General features: G+C 34.7%; 1 non-coding gene across 1 annotated transcript; it reads right to left on the reverse strand.

The window, feature by feature from the left end:
- Positions 1–2725: 2725 nt before the first annotated feature.
- LOC148576844 (small nucleolar RNA R71) lies at positions 2726–2833 on the reverse strand. The gene has a single exon (XR_015903851.1). It is a non-coding gene; the product is annotated as a small nucleolar RNA R71 (small nucleolar RNA).
- Between the last annotated feature and the right edge of the window lie 10952 nt (positions 2834–13785).

Consider the following 13785-nt stretch of genomic DNA (forward strand, 5'->3'; position numbering starts at 1 on the left):
TATTCATTATTCGAAAACCATATCACTGTTTTATATCTACCTGACTGAGATTTACAAGGTGACCATAGCTTGCTTCATACCAACAATCTCCGTGGGATTCGACCCTTACTCACGTAAGGTATTACTTGGACGACCCAGTGCACTTGCTGGTTAGTTGTACGGAGTTGTGTCCACACATAGAGCCACAATGAGGATTCAATACAATTATATATTGTTAATCTCACACAAGTACAAAGAACATGGAGATCACAATTTCGTGCACCAAGTTTTTGGCGCCGTTGCCGGGGATTGTTCGAGTTTGGACAACTGACGGCTCATCTTGTTGCTCAGATTAGGTAATTTTCTTTTCGTTTTGTTTTCAAAAATCTTTCAAAAATATTTTCAAAAATCTCTCATCTGTTTTCGAAAAAAATAAAAATGTTTTCAAAAATTTTATTCAAGATTTTTAAGAATGAATTCTAGTGTTTCATGAAGCATGTGAAGCCTGGCTGGCTGTAAAGCCATGTCTAAATTCTTTTGGACTGAGGCTTCCAAACCATCAGAGGTAAGTTACATACTTGATAAATGATGAGCAACAATTTGTTATCAAGAGCAATATACTCTGGTGTTACATGCTAAAGCTTGGTTGGCCATTGGCCATATCTAGTGTTTTGGACTGGAGCTTTCATTGAAAGCTTGGCTGGCTAGTGAGCCATGTCTAATTCCTAGACTGAAGCTTTAGACTAAGAATGCAAGATTCCTGGAATTCATATTAAAAATTTTGGAATCCTTATTTTTTCTTTTTCATATAATTTTCGAAAAAAATCCAAAAAAAAAATTTAGAAAATCAAAAAAATCAAAAATATTTTTCTGTTTCTTGTTTGAGTCTTGAGTCATATCATAAGTTTGGTGTCACTTGCATATGCATCTTGCATTTTTCGAAAATATCATGCATTCATAGTGTTCTTCATGATCTTCAAGTTGTTCTTGGTAAGTCTTCTTGTTTGATCTTGATGATTTTTTTGTTGTGTCTTTTCATGTTTTTCATATGCATTCTTGAATTCTTAGTGCGTAAGCATTAAAGAATTCTAAGTTTGGTGTCTTGCATGTTTTTTTGCATTAAAAATTTTTCAAAATTGTGTCTATGATGTTCATCTTGACATTCATAGTGTTCTTGGTGTTCATCTTGACATTCATAGCATTCTTGCATGCATCACATGTTTTGATCTAAAAATTTCATGCATTGCATCATTTTAGTGTTTTTCTCTTGCATCATAAAAAAATTCAAAAATAAAAAAAAATATCTTTCCCTTTTTCTCTCATCAAATTCGAAAATTTGGGTTGACTTTTTCAAAAAATTTTAAAATCAAGTTGTTTCTTATGAGTCAAACCAAATTTTCAATTTGAAAATCTTATCTTTTTCAAAATCTTTTTCAAAAATCAAATCTTTTTCAAAATTTTTAGTTATTTTCGAAAATTCCAAAAATATTTTTCAAAAATCTTTTTCTTATTTTTATACCAAATTTTCGAAAATAACATAATCAATTAATGTTTTGATTCAAAAATTTGAAGTTTGTTACTTGCTTGTTAAGAAAGATTCAAACTTTAAATTCTAGAATCATATCTTGTGATTTCTTATGAATCAAGTCATTAATTGTGATTTTAAAAATCAAATCTTTTTCAAAACTAATGTTATCATATCTTTTCAAAAATATCTTCTCATCTTATCTTTTTCAAAAATATCTTTTCAAAATATCTTTTCTAACTTCCTAACCTCTTACCTTTTCAAAATTTGTTTCAACTAACTAACTAACTTTTTGTTTGTTTCTTAACTTTTTCAAAACCACCTAACTAACTCTCTTTCTCTCATTTTTCGAAAATATCTTCCCCCTTTTTCAAAATTTCTTTTTAATTAACTATTATTTTAAATTTTAAATTTTAATTTTCGAAAAAAAATACTAACAATTTTCAAAAACCATTTTTCGAAAATCACTAACTCTTTTTCAAAATAATTTTCGAAAATTATCCCTCCCCCATCTTATTCTATTTATTCATTCATTAACTAACATCTCTTCCTCACATCATCACCAAATTCGAACCCCCTATTCTATCTGTGTTAGAATTTCTTCTTCTTTTCTTCTACTAACAATAAGGAACCTCTTTACTGTGACATAGAGGATTCCTCTTCTTTTCTTTTTCTCTTCTCTTTCTTATGAGCAGGGACAGAGAAAAAGGCATTCTTGTTGAAGCTGATCCAGAACTTGAAAGGACTCTGAAGAGAAAATTAAGAGAAGCTAAATTACAACAATCCAGAGACAACTTGATTGAAAATTTCGAACAAGTAAAGGAGATGGCAGCCGAACCCAACAACAATGCAAGGAGAATGCTTGGTGACTTCACTGCACCTAATTCCAATTTACATGGAAGAAGCATCTCCATTCCTGCCATTGGAGCAAACAACTTTGAGCTGAAACCTCAATTAGTTTCTCTGATGCAGCAGAACTGCAAGTTTCATGGACTTCCATCTGAAGATCCTTTTCAGTTCTTAACTGAATTCTTGCAGATATGTGATACTGTTAAGACTAATGGAGTAGATCCTGAAGTCTACAGGCTCATGCTTTTCCCTTTTGCTATAAGAGACAGAGCTAGATTATGGTTGGATTCTCAACCCAAAGACAGCCTGAACTCTTGGGATAAGCTGGTCACGGCTTTCTTAGCCAAGTACTTTCCTCCTCAAAAGCTGAGCAAGCTTAGAGCTGATGTTCAAACCTTCAGGCAGAAAGAAGGTGAATCCCTCTATGAAGCTTGGGAAAGATACAAACAGTTGACCAAAAAGTGTCCTTCTGACATGCTTTCAGAATGGACCATCCTGGATATATTCTATGATGGTTTATCTGAGTTATCAAAGATGTCACTGGACACTTCTGCAGGTGGATCCATTCACCTAAAGAAAACGCCTGCAGAAGCTCAAGAACTCATTGACATGGTTGCTAATAACCAGTTCATGTACACTTCTGAAAGGAATCCTGTGAGTAATGGGACGCCTATGAAGAAGGGAGTTCTTGAAGTTGATACTCTGAATGCCATATTGGCTCAGAATAAAATATTGACTCAGCAAGTCAATATGATTTCTCAGAGTCTGCATGGAATGCAAGCTGCATCCAACAGTACTCAAGAGGCATCTTCTAAAGAAGAAGCCTATGATCCTGAGAACCCTGCAATAGCAGAGGTAAATTACTTAGGTGAACCTTATGGAAACACCTATAACTCAACATGGAGAAATCATCCAAATTTTTCATGGAAGGATCAAAAGCCCCAACAAGGCTTTAATAATGGTGGAAGAAACAGGTTTAGCAATAGCAAGCCTTTTCCATCATCCACTCAGCAACAGACAGAGAACTCTGAACAAAATGCTTCTAATTTAGCAAATCTAGTCTCTGATCTATCTAAGGCCACTGTAAGTTTCATGAATGAAACAAGGTCTTCCATTAGAAATTTGGAAGCACAAGTGGGCCAGCTGAGTAAAAGGATCACTGAAATCCCTCCTAATACTCTCCCAAGCAATACAGAAGAGAATCCAAAAGGAGAGTGCAAGGCCATTGACATAAGCGCCATGGCCGAACCTGTGAGGAGAGGAGAGGACGTGAATCCCAAGGAGGAAGACCTCCTGGGACGTCCAGTGATCAATAAGGAGCTTCCCTCTGAGGAACCAAAGGACTCTGAGGCTCATCTAGAGACCATAGAGATTCCATTGAACCTCCTTATACCCTTCATGAGCTCTGATGAGTATTCCTCTTCTGAAGAGAATGAGGATGTTACTGAAGAGCAAACTGCCAAGTTTCTTGGTGCAATCATGAAGCTGAATGCCAAGTTATTTGGCATTGATACTTGGGAAGTTGAACCTCCCTTGTTCATCAATGAACTAAGTGATCTGGATCAACTGACATTGCCTCAGAAGAGACAGGATCCCGGAAAGTTCATAATACCCTGCACCATAGGCACCATGATCTTTAAAGCTCTGTGTGACCTTGGTTCAGGGATAAATCTCATGCCCCTCTCTGTAATAGAGAAACTGGGAATCTATGGGGTGCAAGCTGCTAAAATCTCACTAGAGATGGCAGACAGCTCAAGAAAACAGGCTTATGGACAAGTAGAAGATGTATTAGTAAAGGTTGAGGGCCTTTACATACCTACTGATTTCATAGTCCTGGATACTGGAAAGGAAGAGGATGAATCCATCATCCTAGGAAGACCTTTCCTGGCCACAGCAAGAGCTGTGATTGATGTTGACAGAGGTGAAATAGTCCTTCAATGGAATGAGAACTCCCTTGTGTTTAAAACTCAAGGATCTCCCTCTGCAACCATGAAGAGGAAGCATGAAAAGCTTCTCTCAAAGCAGAGTCAACCAGAGCCCCCACAGTCAAACTCTAAGTTTGGTGTTGGGAGGCCACAACCAAACTCTAAGTTTGGTGTTGAACTCCCATATCCAAACTCTAAGTTTGGTGTTGGAGAGTCTCAACAAAGCTCTGCACATCTGTGAGGCTCCATGAGAGCCCACTGCCAAGCTACTGACATTAAAGAAGCGCTTGTTGGGAGGCAACCCAATGTTTAATTATCTAACTCTATTATTTTTGTTTTTCATATTTTCTTAGGTTAATGATCATGTGGAGTCACAAAATAAATATAAAAATTGAAAACGGAATCAAAAATAGCAGAAGAAAAATCACACCCTGGAGGAGCATCTGTCTGGTGTTCAGCGCCAGAACAGAGCATGGTTCTGGCGCTGAACGCCCAAAATGGGCAGCTTCTGGGCGCTGAACGCCAGAACAGGCATGGTTCTGGCGTTCAACGCCAGAAATGGCACACAAATGGGCGTTGAACGCCCAAAATGGCCACCAACCTGGCGCTGAACGCCCAGAGTTGTGTACAAAGGCATTTTTACATGCCTAATGAGTGCAGGGATGTAAATCCTTGACACCTCAGGATCTGTGGACCCCACAGGATCCACTCAGGATCTGTGGACCCCACAGGATCCCCACCTACCTCCACTCACTTCTTCTCACCACTCTCTTTCACACAACCCCATAAACACTCTTCCCTAAAAACCCCTCACCAATCACCTCAATCTCTCTTCCCCATTAAACCTTCACCACTCACATCCACCCACTCTTCCCAATAAAAATACCTCATAAACTCCATCTACCTTCAAAATTCAAAAACAATTTCCCACCCAAACCCACCCATATGGCCGAACCTTAACCCCCCCTCCATTCCCTATATAAAGACCTCCATTCTTCATCAAATTCACACAACACACCCCTCTACACTCCTCTTGGCCGAAACCACATCTCCCTCTCCCTCTCCATATTTCTTCTTCTTCTTCTATTCTTTTGTTTATTGCTCGAGGGCGAGCAATATTCTAAGTTTGGTGTGGTAAAAGCATAGCTTTTTTGTTTTTCCATTACCATTGATGGCATCTAAGACCGGAGAATCCTCTAGAAGAGGGAAAGGGAAGACAAAAGCTTCCACATCCGAGTCATGGGAGATGGAAAGGTTCATCTCCAAAGCCCATCAAGACCACTTCTATGATGTTGTGGCCAAGAAGAAGGTGATCCCTGAGGTCCCTTTTAAACTCAAAAGAAATGAGTATCCGGAGATCCGACATGAAATTCAAAGAAGAGGTTGGGAAGTTCTAACAAATCCCATCCAACAAGTCGGCATCCTAATGGTTCAAGAGTTCTATGCAAATGCATGGATCACCAAGAACCATGATCAAAGTAAGAACCCGGATCCAAAGAACTATGTTACAATGGTTCGGGGGAAATACTTAGATTTTAGTCCGGAGAATGTGAGGTTGGCGTTCAACTTGCCATACATGGAAGAGAACGCACGCCCCTACACAAGGAGAGTCAACTTTGATCAAAGGTTGGACCAAGTCCTTATAGACATATGTGTAGAAGGAGCTCAATGGAAGATTGACTCCAAAGGCAAGCCGGTTCAACTAAGAAGATTGGACCTCAAGCCTATAGCTAGAGGATGGTTGGAGTTTATTCAATGCTCAATCATTCCCAGTAGCAACCGGTCTGAAGTTACTATAGACCGGGCCATCATGATCCATAGCATCATGATTGGAGAAGAGGTGGAAGTTCATGAGATTATACCTCAAGAACTCTACAAGGTGGCTGACAAGTCCTCCACCATGGCAAGGTTAGCCTTTCCTCACCTCATTTGCCACCTATGCAATTCAGCTGGGATTGACATAGAGGGAGATATCCTCATTAAAGAGGACAAGCCCATCACTAAGAAAAAGATGGAGCAAGCAAGAGAGCCCAGTCATGGAGCTCAAGAGGCGCAAGAAGCTCATTTCCATGAGATTCCGGAGATGCCTCAAATGCACTTTCCTCCACAAAACTATTGGGAGCAAATCAACACCTCCCTAGGAGAATTGAGTTCCAATATGGGACAACTAAGGGTGGAACATCAAGAGCACTCCATCATGCTTCATGAGATAAGAGAAGATTAAAAAGCAATGAGGGAGGAGCAACAAAGACAAGGAAGAGACATAGAAGAGCTCAAGGACATCATTGGTTCCTCAAGGAGGAAACGCCACCATCACTAAGGTGGATTCATTCCTTGTTCTTATTTCTTCTATTTTTCGTTTTCTATGTTATGTGCTTGTCTATGTTTGTGTCTTCATTACATGATCATTAGTAGTTAGTAACTTTGTCTTAAAGTTATGAATGTCCTATGAATCCATCACCTCTCTTAAATAAAAACTGTTTTAATTCAAAAGAACAAGAAGTACATGAGTTTCGAATTCATCCTTGAACTTAGCTTAATTATATTGATGTGGTGACAATGCTTCTTGTTTTCTGAATGAATGTTTGAACAGTGCATATGTCTTTTGAAGTTGTTGTTTAAGAATGTTAAATATGTTGGTTCTTGAAAGAATGATGACTAGGAGACATGTTATTTGATAATCTGAAAAATCATAAAAATGATTCTTGAAGCAAGAAAAAGCAGCAAAGAGCAAAGCTTGCAGAAAAAAAGAAAAAAAAGAAAAAAAAAAGAGAGAAAAAAATAGGCGAAAAAAAAAATAGAAAGAAAAAGAAAAGGCAAGCAGAAAAAGCCAATAACCCTTAAAACCAAAAGGCAAGGGCAAATAAAAAGGATCCCAAGGCTTTGAGCATCAGTGGATAGGAGGGCCTAAAGGAATAAAATCCTGGTCTAAGCGGCTAAACCAAGCTGTCCCTAACCATGTGCTTGTGGCGTGTAGGTGTCAAGTGAAAACTTGAGACTGAGCGGTTAAAGTCAAGGTCCAAAGCAAAAGAAGAGTGTGCTTAAGAACCCTGGACACCTCTAATTGGGGACTTTAGCAAAGCTGAGTCACAATCTAAAAAGGTTCACCCAATTATGTGTCTGTGGCATTTATGTATCCGGTGGTAATACTGGAAAACAAAGTGCTTAGGGCCACGGCCAAGACTCATAAAGAAGCTGTGTTCAAAAATCATCATACTGAACTAGGAGAGTCAATAACACTATTCGAAATCTGAAATTCCTATAGATGCCAATCATTCTGAACCTCAATGGATAAAGTGAGATGCCAAAACTATTCAAGAGGCAAAAAGCTATAAGTCCCGCTCATATGATTGCAGCTATGTTTCATTGATAGTTTGGAATTTATAATATATTCTCTTCTTTCTATCCTATTTGATTTTCAGTTGCTTGGGGACAAGCAACAATTTAAGTTTGGTGTTGTGATGAGCGGATAATTTATACGCTTTTTGGCATTGTTTTTAGTATGTTTTTAGTAGGATCTAGTTACTTTTAGGGATGTTTTCATTAGTTTTTATGTTAAATTCACATTTCTGGACTTTACTATGAGTTTGTGTGTTTTTCTGTGATTTCAGGTATTTTCTGGCTGAAATTGAGGGACTTGAGCAGAAATCAGATTCAGAGGTTGAAGAAGGACTGCTGATGCTGTTGGATTCTGACCTCCCTGCACTCAAAGTGGATTTTCTGGAGCTACAGAACTCGAAATGGCGCGCTTCCAATTGCGTTGAAAAGTAGACATCCAGGGCTTTCCAGAAATATATAATAGTCCATACTTTGGCCAAGAATAGATGACGTAAACTGGCGTTCAACGCCAGCTTTCTACCCAAATCTGGCGTCCAGCGCCAGAAAAGGAGCCAAAACCAGAGCTGAACGCCCAAACTGGCACAGAAACTGGCGTTCAACTCCACAAATGGCCTCTGCACGTGCAACACTCAGGCTCAGCCCAAACACACACCAAGTGGGCCCCAGAAGTGGATTTATGCATCAATTACTTACTCATGTAAACCATAGTAGCTAGTTTATTATAAATAGGACCTTTTACTATTGTATTAGGCATCTTTGGTCTCAGTTTTATTTCATTATTCATCTTAGGAGACTATTGATCTCGTTTAGGGGGCTGGCCATCTCGGCCATGCCTGGACCTTTCACTTATGTATTTTCAACGGTAGAGTTTCTACACTCCATAGATTAAGGTGTGGAGCTCTGCTGTTCCTCAAAGATTAATGCAAAGTACTACTGTTTTCTATTCAATTCTTCTTATTTCTCTTCTAAGATGTTCATTCGCGCTTAACTGTGATGAAGGTGATGATCTGTGACATTCATTACCTTCCTCAACCCACGAACGTGTGCCTGACAACCACCTCCGTTCTATATCCGATTGAATGAGTGTCTCTTAGATTCTTTAATCAGAATCTCCGTGGCGTAAGCTAGAATGATGGCGGCATTCAAGAGAATCCGGAAAGTCTAAACCTTGTCTGTGGTATTCCGAGTAGGATTCAATGATTGAATGACTGTGACGAGCTCCTAACTCGCGATTGCAGGGCGTTAGTGACAGACGCAAAAGGATAGTAAATCCTATTCCAGCATGATCGAGAACCGACAGATGAATAGCCGTGCCGTGATAGGGTGCGTGAGCATATTATTCACTGAGAGGATAAGATGAAGCCATTGGCAAGGGTGATGCCTCCAGACGATTAGCCGTGCCGTGACAGGGCATTGGATCATTTTCCCGAGAGATGACCGAAAGTAGCCATTGACAGTGGTGATGTATCACATAAAGCCAGCCATGGAAAGGAGTAAGACTGATTGGATGAAGATAGCAGGAAAGCAGAAGTTCAGAGGAACGATAAGCATCTCCATTCTCTTATCTGAAATTCCTATCAATGATTTACATAATTGCCTCTATCCCTATTTTATTATTCATTATTCGAAAACCATATCACTATTTTATATCTACCTGACTGAGATTTACAAGGTGACCATAGCTTGCTTCATACCAACAATCTCCGTGGGATTCGACCCTTACTCACGTAAGGTATTACTTGGACGACCCAGTGCACTTGCTGGTTAGTTGTATGGAGTTGTGTCCACACATAGAGCCACAATGAGGATTCAATACAATTATATATTGTTAATCTCACACAAGTACAAAGAACATGGAGATCACAATTTCGTGCACCAGATATGGAGCTTAGGGTTGCCTTTGGCGTCCCGGAGTCTTATATCCTACATCACTGGGCACTGTTACCATACTGAGAACCTCCAGTTCTCATACCATATTTTTGTTATATTTTTCAGATGCAGGTCGCAACCCACCTAGGTGAGTTGTCTGGTTGGTGATAAGAGCGAAGGATCCGGACATCTTTTTGAGTCTTTTGGTTTATTTTATATATGTCTCTCACTTTTGTATTTTGGTTTTATCTAGAGGCTTTTATTTGAGAGAACAAAATTTTATAATCTATTTTTACTGTCTGGTTCTTTTTGGTATGTATATAACTAGCCGGTTTAAACTCCATGAGTCGTGGCTAGATTCTTATGATGTTACACTATTATATTTTGATACACCTTATCTATATATTGTGCTTTAAGTTAGGAGCTTCGTTAGCACGTTTTGCGCTTTTGAAATTTTGACTTTGAGCTATATCCTTCATCGGGCTTCTAGCTTATACTATTCTTTCTATATATATATTATGTATGAGTTTAGAACTGTCGTAATCTCTGATTAACTTTTGCTTTACGAGCGAGGTAAAGCTTATACTAATTAGGGTGTTACATAGTGAATATATTTTATTTATTTATTTTATTTTGTCATTTTTTGTGAATTATACCAAAATGATTCTTTAATTATAAAGTATTTTTGAATTAACTATATTTTCATTTTCGTTAAAGTTTACATATTTTCATTTTAAATTGTAAATAAATATTTTAAGTATCATTTTGATTTTTATAAATTTTTTTGTGTATAGATTTTAGATTTTTTTTTGTTAGGCACTACCATTCTTTTTCATATTGGTTCTTGTAATGATTTTAAATAAAAATATTTATTAAGATCAATTATACTCACATGTAATGTCTACTTTAAATACATTAATATGCTAACATATAATGATAAAATAATAAGTTTTTTAAAAATAAATTTATCTATTAAAAATGCATCACGATACTAAATTTAAAGAAAAAAAGGTAAAATACTGACCAGTTATATTATCTTCATATCTACTACTTTGATCAGATCTATTTCTATGAATTCTTATTGGTATTTAAAAAGAATACATTAAAAGTTCATTTTGAGTTAATAAGATAAAAAAAATTAGTAATCAAAGTGTAATAAGAGTACATACCTTGCTAACAGAATAATATAATAATAATTTAAATGGTAAAGATTCTTTAATGCTTTGTATTAAAAGATTTTTTATCATAATTTAGCACAGTGAAAGAATGTACAATATTTTATATTTGAACAGTTATAAGTAATTATAAGATTATTGTGTACAAAAATAATTTAATTAAATATTTTATAAAAAATAACTAATTTTACTTTGTATTCTGCTTACATGATATATAATTTTTAGTTTATTTTTTCGGAATATTTAAATGATTAGCATTACTAAGACAATATTTTCAAAAATAAATCATTGTTTTTATTTTGTATGACTAATATTTAAATTACACATACATTACAGGTACTAAGAGATTATTAAAATGATAGCATGTTAATAATAATTTAAATGTAGTAAATTAACCAATATAACTTTTGATCATAATTAACAACATTATAGGATTGTTCAATGTGTTAATTTTGTACATTATCAGTCGTAAATGAAAGTTTACTTTATAGGAAAGAAAACATACAAAATTAAATTGATTGAAAGCAATAGAATACGTAGAGTATCTATTAATATTGTCATTATCTAAACTCTGAATAACTAAAAAAATAGATAGTGGCACATAAAATATAAATACATGATAGGTATTCTGAGTTCCTGTAAAAAGATACCATTTGAAAAATGATTCAAGTGCAACTGTGTAAATTTATTAAGTGAAAAATTGTCATTTATAATTTACAATATTATATATATTTATTAAAAATATTTGAACAGTTTTTGTGTATTAAACAAAACGTTAAAAAAATCATAGAATATTAAAAAAGATATGAAATTTAAAATTCTAGAATGTTACTTGAACCACTGTTATTATAAGCATCTGAATGATAAAAATTATATTATTAGAACGAAAATAATGTATTTTAAATCTTTTAAAGATTAAATAATTATTTTTTAGTATATAATTATTCTTTAGAGATAAAAAATTTATAAATATTAAAATTAAATTAAAATGGTAACATAATAATTATGTTAAAAATAGTAAATTAATCAATTTTTAGTGAAAAAATTACCACTTCGAATATATAATATTGTAGGAGAAAAAATAAAAAAAAACAAAATTATCAACTAAATTTTATTGTTATAGAATGAGGAAATTTGATAAAAAAATATATTATTAAACATATATCTAATATAATTTTCTTATAATGATATAGTGAGAAAATTTTATATTCTTATAATATTATATTTGAAAATCATTAAATTGCTCAATAATTGACATTATAAGTATTTAAAGTACATTAAGATAATATAATAATATCTATGATAATATTATTTAGGACAATAATTGAAAGTTTATTGAATTAAAATTTAAGAAAAAATAGATTATTAATTAAATAAAATATACAGGATTCTTACTCATATTATTATCATTCAGTCTATTACTTGGATCAGCTCCGCTATTATTATGAGTATCTGAATATTTAGAAAATTTATTATTGGCATGAAAATAATATATTTTGAAAACTTAAGAGTACATTCAGTAGATAAATTACAGATTAATGGTATTAAGAGTACATTAGCATAGATATATTGTCGAAATAATTCAAATTAAATGATAAACTAACAACATAAATTTGTTAATTGGAAGTATAACTTAGAGTAACTAACACAGAGTATTGTGAGTGGCGATTATGGGTATATTTATGATATCTTCTGATGGCATTGTCATATTAGTTGGAGCACTCGATGTATCAATTTGTTTTCCTCGTTTAATACTCTCTCGATAACTGGCACGCCTTCTAGTCAGGTGTTGCTGCCTCTATTCTTCGCTCATGTTTTGTCTTTGTCGCCTGGCATAATCTTGCCAAGTTGGTCGACGACTTCTACGTGAATCTTCCATTGATATGTTATCACTATAATTAACCAAAACAAAATCATATAAGCATAGTTTTACACTTTTGTTTAATGACGGAAAGCAAATTATATTAGTTTTTACGTTTTTACGTTATATTTAAGTGAAGTGAGAAGGATGCAAGAGAAGATGAGGTGAGAATGGAGGTTTGTGAATGTGAATTATTTAGGTTTTTAAGTTTTTATGTTTTTACGGAAAGTTTTTCTATTATGCAGTAACAGTAATCTGAGGTGAGATAGTAAGGGAGGAAAGGGATAATTATAGAAGTTTTATGAATGTATGAGATAAGAGTGAACGTGAATGTATGTGATAAGAGAGAAGATGAGGTAATGAAAATTTTTTAACGTGAAATAACTGACATATAGTTGGGTAGATTATTAAAAAGGACCAAATTGAAAATGAATTTTGGACACTAAAACAGGTTTTGTCATTATATATTGTTATAGATTTTAAATATCTTTATTTGTTGAAATATTCTTTAACTTTAATTGATTATAATTTTTCTTTTCTTAATATTATCCCCACCATAATTTTATTTGCTATCGTAGACATCAACATGACGTTTGAGCTAGACTTAAACACGCAGCCATCATTAGAAGAAATTGACTCATTTGATGCTCATATTGATACGTACAATATAAATATTTGTAGCGATTCAAGCAACTCTATTATAGAACCTGAGTGCGCGACTGAAGTAGTTGACATTTTTCTTATAATTTTTTTAATGTATTCTTCCGTTTTTTTTCACCAGCTTTTTATTTTAAACGTCTAATCATGAAAAATAGTTCTTGCATCCTAATTATAAGTTATTATTTAATATATTAATGTGAACACATCCAAATATCCTCATGATGGCACTATATGTATGTGTGTATGTATATATGTATGTACGTATGTATGTATTCTTTTGTCATTCTTCTATCACAACTCTTATCGTTATATTTTGTTTTTCTAGATCATGTGATTCATCCGACCATTTTCGATGAGGAGATTCTAAAAGTGTGGATGCTATATGAAATCCTCGAAGAAGTACACCAATTTTACTACAAGTATGCTAATAAAGTGGGATTAGAGCCTCGTATAAGGAACACTAACTTGGACAAATACGGAAGGACACCAATTAATCAATTCATACAATTCAATAGAGATACGTACCAAACAAAGAAGAATCCATCAACCCAAAGATCAAACATGGTGTCATCTGTACATTGTAAAGCTCGCATTTATATGAAG

Source organism: Arachis ipaensis, chromosome B1, assembly GCF_059453495.1.
Source record: "Arachis ipaensis isolate K30076 ecotype BB chromosome B1, ASM5945349v1, whole genome shotgun sequence".
NCBI lineage: Eukaryota > Viridiplantae > Streptophyta > Magnoliopsida > Fabales > Fabaceae > Arachis > Arachis ipaensis.